The sequence below is a fragment of the Xyrauchen texanus genome, chromosome 31 (assembly GCF_025860055.1).
Source record: "Xyrauchen texanus isolate HMW12.3.18 chromosome 31, RBS_HiC_50CHRs, whole genome shotgun sequence".
Taxonomy (NCBI): Eukaryota; Metazoa; Chordata; class Actinopteri; order Cypriniformes; family Catostomidae; genus Xyrauchen; species Xyrauchen texanus.
Genome location: NC_068306.1, coordinates 35245719 through 35255898, shown reverse-complemented (window position 1 = coordinate 35255898; position 10180 = coordinate 35245719).

The window sequence follows — 10180 nt, the reverse complement described above, 5'->3', positions numbered from 1 at the left end:
AGCCATGTCTAAAATTAAACAGAATTGGGAGTCAGATCTTAATCATATTTTTACTGATGAGGAATGGTCAAAGGCCCTTTGTCGTGTACACACCACCTCTATTTGCGCTCGCCACTCACTAATACAGTTTAAACTGTTACACAGAATATACTGGACAAAAGCTAAACTGTTTAAAATAAACCCGGATTTCGATCCAACGTGTGACCGATGTCGACAAGCCCCGGCTACTCTTTATCATACTTTTTGGCTTTGCCCAGCGTTGACCTCTTTCTGGACATCAATCTTCAAGTCAATTTCTGACGTTTTTATTTTAGATGTTGAACCGTGCCCTTTAGTGGCACTATTTGGTCTTAATCCCGCAAAGGTGTCCTTATCATCTTTACAGTCAAACGCTTTAGCTTTTTGCTTAATAATTGCCAAAAGGCTTATACTGATGAACTGGAAAAATCCATTTCCACCCAGCTACTCCCACTGGATGCACGACCTGTTGCAGTGTATTCAAATAGAAAAAATTAGATTTACAATGATTGGTAGAACAGAACAATTTCACATGATTTGGCAACCTTTTCTTTTGTACTTTAAAAAATATTAACTTTCCTAGAAATAACCCTTTGCGTAACCACTCCTCTGTTTTTGACCCTTGCTGATCTTGTCCTCTCTCTTGTCCCTGTTTGATTAAGAATCCGAGTGCATAAAAAAAAAGGGAAACAATTGTATTTGGTTTTTTTTTTTTTTCTTAGTAATATCTACAGTTTTTGCTGTATTTTATATATTTTGCTACCACACTGTACATGCATAATACATTAATATTATTCTTACTTGTATTGTTTTGTAACATACTAGCATGTTTGGAAGCAACCATTTATAACCTCTTTGTTTCTTTTGTTTTTTGTTGTTGAATCAGAGAGTAAGATATCTGCTTATTTTTATCTGTATTTCTTGGTCTATATGTCGAAACAAACACTGTATTGTCTGTCTTTTATTTTTTCTCTGATTGGAGGAAAAATCAATAAAAAAGAGTTAAACTAAACAGAAGGACAAACTGCACTCATGCTTGTTTTCTCTAGTGGTTATTGGTCAACATATAGTTAATAACTATTCTTAAACTTGAAGTTTTTACAATTCTGTCCTCCAAACTAAAATGTCAAAGTAACTTAACACTTCAATATCACTTTGGTAATTAAAATCTTAACTTAAAAAACCTAATGACTGGGCGAGTAGTGTTTACTGCCCAGAACATTCTTAATTTCTACAAACATCTTTGTGTATAGAGTATAATGCAGTCAGATCTTTGTTAAAATACTTTTATTATTATTATTATTACATTATATTTGATCATTTAATTTGTAAACTGGCTTTAGTATTTGTAAACCAACTTACAATGTGAAAATGTAATATTCACTTGTTTCATGGGTGGATAGAAATAATGGTCATTCAAAGTTTAAAGGAATATTCAGGGTTCAATTCAAGTTAAGAGCAATCAATTATTATTTTTGATTGCCTCAAATTATTTTGATCACTTTTTTTTTAATAAAAGCAAAAATCATTGGCATTTACAATGGAAGTAAATTGGGCCAGTCCATTAAGAATAAAAATACTATTTAAAAAGTATAGCCAGAAAAAAGCTGATGATAATCACTTTGTCATCTTATATTGTCTGTGTGTGTGTGTGTTTGTTCTACATTGTGTGTGTTGTCTTTATGTATCCTCTATATGTTGTGGGTGTTAATATCTGTGTGTGTGTGTTTTCTACATTGTGGGTGTTGTCTTTGTGTATCCTCTATATATTGTGGGTGTGTTTTCTACATTGTGGGTGTTGTTGTCTGTGTGTGTGTTCTATATTATGGGTGTTGTTGTCTGTGTGTGTGTTCTATATTGTGGGTGTTGTTGTCTGTGTGTGTGTTCTATATTGTGGGTGTTGTTGTCTGTGTGTGTGTTCTATATTGTGGGTGTTGTTGTCTGTGTGTGTGTTCTATATTGTGGGTGTTGTTGTCTGTGTGTGTGTTCTATATTGTGGGTGTTGTTGTCTGTGTGTGTGTTCTATATTGTGGGTGTTGTTGTCTGTGTGTGTGTTCTATATTGTGGGTGTTGTTGTCTGTGTGTGTGTTCTATATTGTGGGTGTTGTTGTCTGTGTGTGTGTTCTATATTGTGGGTGTTGTTGTCTGTGTGTGTGTTCTATATTGTGGGTGTTGTTGTCTGTGTGTGTGTTCTATATTGTGGGTGTTGTTGTCTGTGTGTGTGTTCTATATTGTGGGTGTTGTTGTCTGTGTGTGTGTTCTATATTGTGGGTGTTGTTGTCTGTGTGTGTGTGTTCTACATTGTAATGTTGTAGTCTGTATGTTCTATATTGTGGGTGTTGTTGTCTGTGTGTGTGTTCTATATTGTGGGTGTTGTTGTCTGTGTGTGTGTTCTATATTGTGGGTGTTGTTGTCTGTGTGTGTGTTCTATATTGTGGATGTTGTTGTCTGTGTGTGTGTTCTATATTGTGGGTGTTGTTGTCTGTGTGTGTGTGTTCTACATTGTAATGTTGTAGTCTGTATGTTCTATATTGTGGGTGTTGTTGTCTGTGTGTGTGTTCTATATTGTGGGTGTTGTTGTCTGTGTGTGTGTTCTATATTGTGGGTGTTGTTGTCTGTGTGTGTGTTCTATATTGTGGGTGTTGTTGTCTGTGTGTGTGTTCTATATTGTGGGTGTTGTTGTCTGTGTGTGTGTTCTATATTATGGGTGTTGTTGTCTGTGTGTGTGTTCTATATTGTGGGTGTTGTTGTCTGTGTGTGTGTTCTATATTGTGGGTGTTGTTGTCTGTGTGTGTGTTCTATATTGTGGGTGTTGTTGTCTGTGTGTGTGTTCTATATTGTGGGTGTTGTTGTCTGTGTGTGTGTTCTATATTGTGGGTGTTGTTGTCTGTGTGTGTGTGTTCTACATTGTAATGTTGTAGTCTGTATGTTCTATATTGTGGGTGTTGTTGTCTGTGTGTGTGTTCTATATTGTGGGTGTTGTTGTCTGTGTGTGTGTTCTATATTGTGGGTGTTGTTGTCTGTGTGTGTGTTCTATATTGTGGATGTTGTTGTCTGTGTGTGTGTTCTATATTGTGGGTGTTGTTGTCTGTGTGTGTGTGTTCTACATTGTAATGTTGTAGTCTGTATGTTCTATATTGTGGGTGTTGTTGTCTGTGTGTGTGTTCTATATTGTGGGTGTTGTTGTCTGTGTGTGTGTTCTATATTGTGGGTGTTGTTGTCTGTGTGTGTGTTCTATATTGTGGGTGTTGTTGTCTGTGTGTGTGTTCTATATTGTGGGTGTTGTTGTCTGTGTGTGTGTTCTATATTGTGGGTGTTGTTGTCTGTGTGTGTGTTCTATATTATGGGTGTTGTTGTCTGTGTGTGTGTTCTATATTGTGGGTGTTGTTGTCTGTGTGTGTGTTCTATATTGTGGGTGTTGTTGTCTGTGTGTGTGTTTATATTGTGGGTGTTGTTGTCTGTGTGTGTGTTCTATATTGTGGGTGTTGTTGTCTGTGTGTGTGTTCTATATTGTGGGTGTTGTTGTCTGTGTGTGTGTTCTATATTGTGGGTGTTGTTGTCTGTGTGTGTGTGTTCTACATTGTAATGTTGTAGTCTGTATGTTCTATATTGTGGGTGTTGTTGTCTGTGTGTGTGTTCTATATTGTGGGTGTTGTTGTCTGTGTGTGTGTTCTATATTGTGGGTGTTGTTGTCTGTGTGTGTGTTCTATATTGTGGATGTTGTTGTCTGTGTGTGTGTTCTATATTGTGGGTGTTGTTGTCTGTGTGTGTGTGTTCTACATTGTAATGTTGTAGTCTGTATGTTCTATATTGTGGGTGTTGTTGTCTGTGTGTGTGTTCTATATTGTGGGTGTTGTTGTCTGTGTGTGTGTTCTATATTGTGGGTGTTGTTGTCTGTGTGTGTGTTCTATATTGTGGGTGTTGTTGTCTGTGTGTGTGTTCTATATTGTGGGTGTTGTTGTCTGTGTGTGTGTTCTATATTATGGGTGTTGTTGTCTGTGTGTGTGTTCTATATTGTGGGTGTTGTTGTCTGTGTGTGTGTTCTATATTGTGGGTGTTGTTGTCTGTGTGTGTGTTTATATTGTGGGTGTTGTTGTCTGTGTGTGTGTTCTATATTGTGGGTGTTGTTGTCTGTGTGTGTGTTCTATATTGTGGGTGTTGTTGTCTGTGTGTGTGTTCTATATTGTGGGTGTTGTTGTCTGTGTGTGTGTGTTCTACATTGTAATGTTGTAGTCTGTATGTTCTATATTGTGGGTGTTGTTGTCTGTGTGTGTGTTCTATATTGTGGGTGTTGTTGTCTGTGTGTGTGTTCTATATTGTGGGTGTTGTTGTCTGTGTGTGTGTTCTATATTGTGGATGTTGTTGTCTGTGTGTGTGTTCTATATTGTGGGTGTTGTTGTCTGTGTGTGTGTGTTCTACATTGTAATGTTGTAGTCTGTATGTTCTATATTGTGGGTGTTGTTGTCTGTGTGTTTGTTCTATATTGTGGGTGTTGTTGTCTGTGTGTGTGTTCTATATTGTGGGTGTTGTTGTCTGTGTGTGTGTTCTATATTGTGGGTGTTGTTGTCTGTGTGTGTGTTCTATATTGTGGGTGTTGTTGTCTGTGTGTGTGTTCTATATTGTGGGTGTTGTTGTCTGTGTGTGTGTTCTATATTGTGGGTGTTGTTGTCTGTGTGTGTGTTCTATATTGTGGGTGTTGTTGTCTGTGTGTGTGTTCTATATTGTGGGTGTTGTTGTCTGTGTGTGTGTTCTATATTGTGGGTATTGTTGTCTGTGTGTGTGTTCTATATTGTGGGTGATGTTGTCTGTGTGTGTGTTCTATATTGTGGGTGTTGTTGTCTGTGTGTGTGTTCTATATTGTGGGTGTTGTTGTCTGTGTGTGTGTTCTATATTGTGGGTGTTGTTGTCTGTGTGTGTGTTCTATATTGTGGGTGTTGTTGTCTGTGTGTGTGTTCTATATTGTGGGTGTTGTTGTCTGTGTGTGTGTTCTATATTGTGGGTGTTGTTGTCTGTGTGTGTGTTCTATATTGTGGGTGTTGTTGTCTGTGTGTGTGTTCTATATTGTGGGTGTTGTTGTCTGTGTGTGTGTGTTCTACATTGTAATGTTGTAGTCTGTATGTTCTATATTGTGGGTGTTGTTGTCTGTGTGTGTGTTCTATATTGTGGGTGTTGTTGTCTGTGTGTGTGTTCTATATTGTGGGTGTTGTTGTCTGTGTGTGTGTTCTATATTGTGGGTGTTGTTGTCTGTGTGTGTGTGTTCTACATTGTAATGTTGTAGTCTGTATGTTCTATATTGTGGGTGTTGTTGTCTGTGTGTGTGTTCTATATTGTGGGTGTTGTTGTCTGTGTGTGTGTGTTCTATATTGTGGGTGTTGTTGTCTGTGTGTGTGTTCTATATTGTGGGTGTTGTTGTCTGTGTGTGTGTTCTATATTGTGGGTGTTGTTGTCTGTGTGTGTGTGTTCTATATTGTAATGTTGTAGTCTGTATGTTCTATATTGTGGGTGTTGTTGTCTGTGTGTGTGTTCTATATTGTGGGTGTTGTTGTCTGTGTGTGTGTTCTATATTGTGGGTGTTGTTGTCTGTGTGTGTGTTCTATATTGTGGGTGTTGTTGTCTGTGTGTGTGTTCTATATTGTGGGTGTTGTTGTCTGTGTGTGTGTTCTATATTGTGGGTGTTGTTGTCTGTGTGTGTGTGTTCTACATTGTAATGTTGTAGTCTGTATGTTCTATATTGTGGGTGTTGTTGTCTGTGTGTGTGTTCTATATTGTGGGTGTTGTTGTCTGTGTGTGTGTTCTATATTGTGGGTGTTGTTGTCTGTGTGTGTGTTCTATATTGTGGGTGTTGTTGTCTGTGTGTGTGTTCTATATTGTGGGTGTTGTTGTCTGTGTGTGTGTTCTATATTGTGGGTGTTGTTGTCTGTGTGTGTGTGTTCTACATTGTAATGTTGTAGTCTGTATGTTCTATATTGTGGGTGGTGTCTGTGTGTGTTTTACTTTGTGGGTGTTGTTGTCTGTGTGTATGTGTTCTACATTGTAATGTTGTAGTCTGTATGTTCTATATTGTGGGTGGTGTCTGTGTGTGTGTTCTACATTGTGGGTGTTGATTTCTCTGTGTGTGTGTGTTTGTGGATATTGTGGGTGTTGTGGTGTGGGTGTGTTCAGTGTGGGTGTTGTTGTCTCTGTGGGTGTTCTACATTGTGTGTGTGTATGTGTGTTCTGTATTGTGGGTGTTGTTGTCTGTGTGTGTCAAAAACAATCAATGATTAAGGGTTAAAACATTGTTTACCACCTCGCAATACATTTCCACTAAACTGTTGTCTGCTCACGCAACAGAGACTAAATGATTACCATCTTTACCCTCTGTACCTGCTTAGGATGTTTCTTAAACTATTTCACACTTACTGTGGATATACATGCATCACAGGAGATTTATTTTTTTCACACATGTCATATTTAATCTCTTGTACACTTATTTTGTGGTGTTGGCGCAAATGCAAGTGGGCTAAAAGATCAATTAGCATACATTAAAATGTATTAGCACACATAAAAGTATGGTCAAAATTATTTGTATTATTTACTGTAGTATGGTATGCAACAAACAAAGTGGCAGCTCATTCAAATAATCACATAATCTGCCTCAAACAGTCCTCTAATTTCTTTCAAAGATTAAATGGCATAAACTTCTAACCAAAAAAGCTTTTTGTAGCAGCCTGGTAACGTCTAAACAAAACTTTGTTACCTTTTGAGCTAATAAAAACCTATGTACCCTCAAGCAGCTCACCAATAGTAGATTTTCTGACAGCTCTTGACATTTTTGCTGCAATGTCATGCTTGCTGAGAACATCTGTGGGTATGGTCCATGGGCATGCCACCTGAAACACCTGAGACCTTTGAGCAAATTTAAATCTCCTTTAATCTTCATCTTAATGATTTAGTGTTTTACAAGTATGGCAATTAAAACATGAGGGAGAGCAAAAAAATAACCAATCAGCTTTTTATTAAACCCATATCATATACCTTTATCTGTCGACCACTTATATGAATTGCCTATTAGAGCATCACATTGCATGTTGTTTCTCTAAGAAACATGCTGAAGTCAGTGTTTTTGAGTCAACACCTCACCATCTAACCAAGTCAAGCATAGATGCAGATTTAGTATCTGCTGCTCTTGTTTTCAGTGCAGAGGGAATAGTACCTTCTGAAAACATGGCCATGCGCTAAAGTTTGAGCGCTGGACATCAGACTCATTTTAACAAAAATTTATGTCAGATTTTCAGTGAAAATCCTCACATCCGTTGCACGTACAAGAGAGTAACTTGTTCACAGTGGCTCATGTGTTCGCGTAAGAACTTTTTTAGTTTTTATTGATTCATATTTACACAAGAAAAACCCAACACATATATTATTACAAACTTATATTATATTCCCTTAAATAATTTCTCTGCCAATCATGAGACTGGTCAGAACCCAATTTATTATGTGTTTATCCCCCAAATTTATGACCGCCCCATCACCCAAAATACAGAGTCTGGGGCAAAGTAAAATTTGAGTGCCCAAAACATCACACAAACAACTCTGAACCTTCAACCAAAATTCTTGGATCTTAGCACATCACAAAAAACATGGGTTGTGTCTCCACCTTAATGGCATCCCCAGCAGGTGGGTGTGTCTTTAAGACCAAGCCTATACAAACTAGAGGGGGTCCAATAGAATCTATGTAAAATCTTGAATTCAGAGAAAATATCTTTGAACCAGTCTTCTGCTGTCCAATCCTTGTACTTCCTGCAGAATTTCAGTCTGTACTTGATGTTTTTCTTGGAGAGAAGTGGCTTCTTTGCTGCCCTTCTAGACACCAAGCCATTGTCCAAAAGTCTTTGTCTCACTGTGCACGCAGATTCACTCACACCAACCTGCTGCCAATATTGAGCAAACTCTGTATGCACTGGTGGTGACACGATTCCGTAGCTGACTCCTCAGGAGGAGACTGTCCTGGCGCTTGCTGGACACTCTGGGACGTCCTGAAGCCTTCTTCACTGCAGTTGAACCTCTCTCCTTGAAGTTCTTGATGATCCGGCAAATGGTTCTTTCAGGCGCAATATTCTTTGCAGCAATTTCCTTGCATGTGAGGCCATTTTGATGCAAAGTTATAATGGCTGTGTGTCTTTCTTTAGAGGTAACCATTGCTAACAAGAACACAATGATTGGAAGCACTTCTTCTCTACTTTTATAGCAATCAGTCTGCTCTTATAATCCAATCAGAATGATAGAGTGATTTCACCTGACTAGTACTCCCAGGTACCAGTAATCTCAGGTGCTGATGATATGATTAGTGAAATGATGTTGGCTGGTCATTTTGTGACAGGACCACAAAAACAGTGAAATTTGGGTTTTTGTGATAAAGTAAAAAAAATCTTTGGCCAATGAAGCTTTTTGCAATTATTTAAAATGCATCTGATCACTCTGCACAATAATCTAGAAACAGTTACATTCATACGAGCAGACAGAGTAGTAAGTTTGAAGTAAGTTTGCAGCAGAAGAAATAGAAATAAACCTTGTGTAAATTGTCAGCTTTACGCTAAGCTAAAATGTTATCTCTAACCATTTTACATGCACGTTACCAGACACAATCATATTTTTTATTGTATTGTTTTCCTGTAAAAATGTATATAATCCTTGATTGATCTTGGTTTAGAAAGAACACTGCATAAGATATTTTGTTTTTTCAGTTAATGTATTTTTTAACATGTGTATTTTTTTTTTTAAGTCAAAGCAAGTGAAAAAAAATCTACCAGTGCTGTAGAAGTAATCCAAAGTATTTAGAATGTTACTGACCTTGAGTAATCTAACGGAATACATTACAAATGACATTTTACTGCATGTATTCTATAATCTGTACTGGAATACATTGAAATAGTAACCCACCCAGCTCTGCTCTTTTCAGGAATTAGTCAATACATTTGATATACCCAGAAAACTTAGGTATTTACAAATAAGACGTTTTGTATTCTCATTCTCATCACACTATAAATATGCCATCTTTGTCAATTTTGGGAGAAGAAATCTCCATAAATTGTTGTGGTAGAAGTCTGATATCACTACTATTCAACTTGTTGGTTGCAGGTTCCCAGGAGTCAGCTGATTCTCGGTTAGAGGCATGGAGGAATATATTAATGAGGAGATATATCTATGAAAGATTTGAGTGAAGCTCAGACGCAAACACAATTGGTTGATGCAAGCTTATGTAACTGCAACACGATTACATTTACAATTTAACGTCAATATTACAGATACTTGTTCTGCATGTAGTACATGTAAGGGTACTTTTTAGCAATGTATTTGGGAGTGTTAAGTGATTTTAAAATTCTGGAAATAAGTATACTATATGATAGATCAAGGTTACTATTCGTCTTGATTAATATTTAATCTATACCCACATAATCTGAGTCTGAGAAGAAAGAAATATACATGTATATATATTTTGCATATTACATGCAAAGCATCTTATCGCTCTTTATTGGGGAAAAAAACTGATAGACCTACCATAGGGAGACGGTTAAAAGGAATAGCAATTAACATGTCACTGGAGAAAGACACTTGGAGTCCCTTTATATCATTCTTGAAAAATAAAGATATTTGGGATATGTTAGATGGATAATAGATTAATAGTAGTGTAAATGCTGACAGAAATGTCTTGTGCTAAGAAGCGCTTATATTTTTATTTATGTTTTGTGTTAAGATTGTGTGTTTGGAAATAGTTTTTTCTGTAAATTGAAAACCAATAAAAACAATCAAACATTCATGACATTTGAAATGCTCATGAATGGAACTGTTTACTTTTTAGTGTTTTTAACTGCCCCATCCTTCAATGACAATTCCTTTGCCAAGCTTGAATCGTTTTATGACTGGTTCACAAGCAATCCATGCTGAAATAAGCTGAAAACACATTCAAATAATGCATAGTCCAAAGCACAATGTAGATGCACACATCCAGTTTCCAGTATCATCATGTACTGAGGTGCACATCGCCAGAAACCCATCAAAACGGTTAAAGACATCCATTTAGTGTGTTTAAAACACCAACTATAAAAAATAGCACAGATGGGCGAAACAGTATGTTGAGCAGTTTGTGGACACAACAACAAGTTGTGTGGCAGCAGCTGAA